General features: G+C 63.2%; 1 non-coding gene across 1 annotated transcript; it reads left to right on the forward strand.

Moving 5' to 3' along the window:
* The first annotated feature begins 2,034 nt into the window (after positions 1–2,034).
* Positions 2,035–2,153, forward strand: LOC131864532 (5S ribosomal RNA). Its single transcript, XR_009363299.1, has one exon. It is a non-coding gene; the product is annotated as a 5S ribosomal RNA (ribosomal RNA).
* The last annotated feature ends 3,512 nt before the right edge of the window (positions 2,154–5,665 follow it).

Consider the following 5,665-nt stretch of genomic DNA (forward strand, 5'->3'; position numbering starts at 1 on the left):
TGGTGCCCACCAGGGCGCACCCGGGGCAAACCGGGCTCCGACTTTGTGCACGCCGCACCTTGGAGCACACATCGGAGCGCTCCCAGGTTCGCACCAGCGTTGCGCACCTTTGATGCGCTGCCTTCACTAATTTCCAGAAAAGGCAAAAAAAAACGATATTTTAAAATTTCCGTTCTGAAAGATAGTGAAAAAAACGGAACGCGGGTGCCATCTTGAGCCCTTCCTGGTGCGCAGCCCAGGCAAGTTGTGCGCACCAAGGTGCCCACCCTGGCGGAGGTGCGCGCCCGGGGCAAACCGGGCTCCGACTTCGTGCACTGCATGGTGCCCACCAAGGCGCGCAACCCAGCCAAGGTGCCCACCGCAGCGAAGGTGCACGCGAGGTGCGCACCCGAGGTGCACACCCGGGGCAAACCGGGCTCCGACTTCGTGCACGCCGCACCTTGGAGCACACTTCAGAGCGCTCCTTGGTACGCACCAGGGCGCGCAACCCAGCCAAGGTGCTCACCCCGGCGAAGGTGCACGCGAGGTGCGCACCCGGGGCAAACCGGGCTCGGACTTCGTGCACGCCGCACCTTGGAGCACACATCGGAGCGCTCCCGGGTTCGCACCAGCATTGCGCACCTTTGATGCGCTGCCTTCACTAATTTCCAGAAAAGGCAAAAAAAAGAAAAAAATGAGATTTTAAAATTTCCGTTTTGAAAGATAGTGAAAAAAACGGAACGCGGGTGCCATCTTGAGCCCGCCCTGGTGTGCAGCCCAGGCAAGTTGTGCGCACCAAGGCACCCACCCTGGCCAAGGTGGGTCACGGGGTGGGTCCTAGGGTGGGTAACGGGGTGGGTACTAAGGTGCGTGCCAAGGTGGGTCATAGGGTGGGTGCCAAGGTGGGCACCAGGGTGGGTGTGCACCAACCCTAGCCAGGGTAGGTCACGGGGTGGTTGTCGGGGTGGGCGTCAAGGAGCCAAGATGGGTGGCAAGTAGCCAAGTTGCGTGCCAAGGTGGGTGTCGGGGTGGGTGCCAAGGATCCAAGGTGGGTGCCAAGGAACCAAGGTGGGTGTCTGGGTGGGTGCCGAGGTGGGAGCCAGGGTGGGTCCCAAGGTGAGTGCAAAGGTGGGTGCCAGGGTCAAGGTGAGTGCCAATGTGGGTTCCAAGGTGCCAGGGTCAGGGTGAGTGCCAATGTGGGTTCAAAGGTGCTAAGTTGGGTGCGAGGTTGGGTGCGAGGGTGGGTGGGTGCCAAGGTGTGCTAGGTGGAAGCCCGGGTGGGTCGGCATCCCATGGGTGTCGAGTTGGGTGCCTGATGGGTGCTTCTTGTCAAGTTTTAGTCGCCGGGACTCATTTCGAGCCTTAGAGGTCGTTTCTTGTCCGGTTGCCCTGTCTTCGACCTGGGAACCCAATTTTGGTCCTCGGGTCCCATTTTTTTTTGTCTCGCATCCCACTTTTGGCCTGTGGCCTTTTCGGGGTCGATTCTCGTTTTGGGCATCAGAGCATGTTTCTTCTCCTAAAACCCAATATTTGTTTATTAAGTCTCGGAACACATTTTTGTTCTCGTGGACCCATCATGGGTCTTGGAACGCATTTGTGGTCCTTGGGTCCCATTTTGCATCCCGAAACTTGTGTTTTGGTGCTTGATCCCTATTTTGGGTGCCCACCTTGCACCAAGTGCGCACCCGGGGCAAACCGAGCGCCTTGGTGCACCGGGGCAAGATCGAGCGTGCACCCGAGGCGCCCCGAACATGCACCAAGGTGCACTCGGCCCACATGTGAGCGCAGGTCGTTGCGCCCGAGGTGGTGTGTGGGCACCGCGTTGCAGACGGGACACTGCACGCACACGACGCCCCCTCCAGGTGCACGCACGTAGGCCGGGCCGGGTGCACACCCGACGCCCTAGCAAGGTGCGCGCACCCGGGCAGGGCTCACACTTGGCGAACGGGGCGCACTTCGCGAGGGAGGGTGTGCACCTCGACGGGGGTGGGTGGCCGGGGTGGATTCGCACGTGGGTCGCGGTTTGCTAAGTACACACTGCGACAAGCTCATAACGGGTGCGATCATACCAGCGTTAGTGCACCGGATCCCATCAGAACTCCGCAGTTAAGCGCGCTTGGGCCGGAGTAGTACTGGGATGGGTGACCTCCCGGGAAGTCCCGGTGTTGCACCCTTTTTTAGTTTTTCGCCGGGCGTCGCAATGCTATTTGAATAAACCTTTTGCCCGTTTGCGTTCTCGTCGGGGCCGGGCCGGGCCGGGGTGCGCTGCCCGCACTACCGCGCGCGCGGGGGCGACACCGAGCGCGCACCCGAGGCGCCCCGAGCACACAGGCCACGGTGCAACCCGGGCGTTGTGCGCGCACCCCGGTGCGCCCGAGGTGCTGCGCGCGCACCCAGGTGAAATCGGTGTGCACCTCGGCCAGTGCGCGCTCGGTCGAGTCGCGCACGTTGGCCAAGGTGCACGGTGATGTTTCTTACTCTAAGGTTCCGCACCAGACGCCCGGGACAGGTGAGCGAAGCTGGGCGGGGCCGGGTGCGCGGCCGGGGCAGGTGCACGCAGCTGGAGAGAGCTTTGGAGCACACTTCGGAGCGCACCAATGATGCGCTCCATTCAAAAGTTTCCTGAAAAGGCAAAAAAAGTTGAGATTATAGAATTTCCCACTTGAGAGATTGTAAAAAAAAAAAATTTAAAATGAAGGAAACGCGGGTGCCAAGGTGTGCGCAGCCCAGCCAAGGTGTGCGCACCAAGGCGCCCACCCTGGCGAAGGTGCACGCAAGGTGCGCACCCGAGGCAAACCGGACAATTAACCCAACTTTCGACTTCGCGCGCACCTTGGAGCGCACTTCGGAGCGCTCCTTGGTGCGCACCAATCTTGGGCACCTCGGAGTGCACCATGGCGCCCACCAAGGTGCGCACCCGGGGCAAACCGAGCTCCGACTTCGTGCGCACCTTGGAGCGCACGAAAGGTGCGCACCATGGCGCCCACCAAGGTGCGCAGCCCAGCCAAGGCGTGCGCATCAAGGTGCGCACCCTGGCGAAGGTGCGCACCCGGGGCAAACCGAGCTCCGACTTCGTGCGCACCTTGGAGCGCACAAAAGGTGCGCAACCCAGCCAAGGTGTGCGCACCCCGGTCAAACCGAGCTCCGAATCGTGCGCACCAGAGGTGCACGCCATCGTGCGCACCTTGGAGCACACTTCGGAGCCCTCCTTGGTGCGCGCCGATGTTGCGCACCTCGGAGCGCACCCGGGGAAAACAATGCAATTAACCCGACTTTCGACTTCGTGGGCACCTCGGAGCGCTCTCGGGTTCGCACCTCGGAGCACACCGAGGTGCCCACCCTGGCGAAGGTGCACGCGAGGTGCGCACCCGGGGCAAACCGGGCTCCGACTTCGTGCACGCCGCACCTTGGAGCACACTTCGGAGCGCTCCTTGGTGCGCACCAGGGCGCGCAACCCAGCCGAGGTGCCCACCCCGGCGAAGGTGCACGCGAGGTGCGCACCCGGGGCAAACCGGGCTCCGACTTCGTGCACGCCATGGTGCCCACCGCGGCGAAGGTGCACGCGAGGTGCGCACCCGGGGCAAACCGGGCTCCGACTTCGTGCACGCCGCACCTTGGAGCACACTTCGGAGCGCTCCTTGGTGCGCACCATGGTGCCCACCAGGGCGCGCAACCCCGCCGAAGGTGCACGCGAGGTGCGCACCCGGGGCAAACCGGGCTCCGACTTCGTGCACGCCGCACCTTGGAGCACACTTCGGAGCGCTCCTTGGTGCGCACCATGGTGCCCACCAGGGCGCGCAACCCCGCCGAAGGTGCACGCGAGGTGCGCACCCGGGGCAAACCGGGCTCCGACTTCGTGCACGCCATGGTGCGCACCGCGGCGAAGGTGCGCACCCGGGGCAAACCGGGCTCCGACTTCGTGCACGCCGCACCTTGGAGCACACTTCGGAGCGCTCCTTGGTGCGCACCAGGGCGCGCAACCCAGCCGAGGTGCCCACCCCGGCGAAGGTGCACGCGAGGTGCGTACCCGGGGCAAACCGGGCTCCGACTTCGTGCACGCCGCACCTTGGAGCACACTTCGGAGCGCTCCTTGGTGCGCACCATGGTGCCCACCAGGCCGCGCAACCCAGCCAAGGTGTGCGCACCAAGGTGCACGCGAGGTGCGCACCCGGGGCAAACCGGGGTCCGACTTCGTGCACGCCGCACCTTGGAGCACACATCGGGGCGCTCCCGGGTTCGCACCGGCGTTGCGCACCGTGGTGGGCACCTCGGAGCACACCAAGGTGGGCAGCGAGGTGCGCACCTTTGATGCGATGCCTTCACTAATTTCCATAAAAGGCAAAAAAAAAACGAGATTTTAAAATTTCCGTTTTGAAAGATAGTGAGAAAAAGGGAATGCTGGTGCCATCTTGAGCCCGCCCTGGTGCGCAGCCCAGCCAAGGTGTGCGCACCAAGGTGCCCACCCTGGCGAAGGTGCGCGCCCGGGCAATTAACCCAACTTCCAACTTCGCGCGCGCCAGGGTGGGAGCGCACCCAACAACCGGGCCTGGGAAGAGCCAATGCGAGAAACCCCACCAAACGCTCTGACAAAAAAAGAGGGGGCGCTCCAGTAACCCCGCTTCGGAGCGCACCCTGGGCAAACCCAGCCAAGGTGCCCACCCCGGCCAAGGTGCAGGCGAGGTGCGCACCCGGGGCAAACCGGGCTCCGACAACGTGCACGCCGCACCTTGGAGCACACTTCGTAGCGCTCCCGGGTGCGCACCTCAGAGCACACCAAGGTGGGCAGCGAGGTGCGCACCTTTGATGCGCTGCCTTCACTAATTTCCAGAAAAGGCAAAAAAAAAAGGAGATTTTAAAATTTCCGTTTTGAAAGATAGTGAAAAAAACGGAACGCGCGTGCCATCTTGAGCCCGCCCTGGTGCGCAGCCCAGGTAAGGTGCCCACCCTGGCAAAGGTGCGCACCCGGGCAATTAACCCTACTTCCGACTTCGTGCGCGCCAGGGTGGCAACCGGGCCTCGGAAGAGCCAATGCGAGAAACCCCACCAAACGCTCCGACAAAAAAAGAGGCGGCGCTCCAATAACCCCGCTTCGGAGCGCAGCCGGGGCAAACCCAGCCAAGGTGCCCACCCCGACGAAGGTGCACGCGAGGTGCGCACCCGGGGCAAACCGGGCTCCGACAACGTGCACGCAGCACCTTGGAGCACACTTCGAAGCACTCCCGGGTGCCCACCGGCGTTGCGCACCGTGGTGGGCAGCGAGGTGCGCACCTTTGATGCGCTGCCTTCACTAATTTCCAGAAAAAGGCAAAAAAAAATGAGATTTTAAAATTTCCGTTTTGAAAGATAGTGAAAAAAAAGGAACGCGGGTGCCATCTTGAGCCCGCCCTGGTGCGCAGCCCAGGCAAGGCATGCGCACCAAGGTGCCCACCCGAGGTGCACACCCGGGGCAAACCGGGCTCCGACTTCGTGCAGGCCGCACCTTGGAGCACACTTCGGAGCGCTCCTTGGTGCGCACCATGGTGCCCACCAGGGCGCGCAACCCAGCCAAGGTCTGCACACCAAGGTGCCCACCCCGGCGAAGGTGCACGCGAGGTGCGCACCCGGGGCAAACCGGGCTCCGACTTCGTGCACGCCATGGTGCCCACCGCGGCGAAGGTGCACGCGAGGTGCGCACCCGGGGCAAACC

The sequence above is a fragment of the Cryptomeria japonica genome, unplaced genomic scaffold (genome assembly GCF_030272615.1).
Source record: "Cryptomeria japonica unplaced genomic scaffold, Sugi_1.0 HiC_scaffold_88, whole genome shotgun sequence".
In the NCBI taxonomy this organism is placed as follows: Eukaryota; Viridiplantae; Streptophyta; class Pinopsida; order Cupressales; family Cupressaceae; genus Cryptomeria; species Cryptomeria japonica.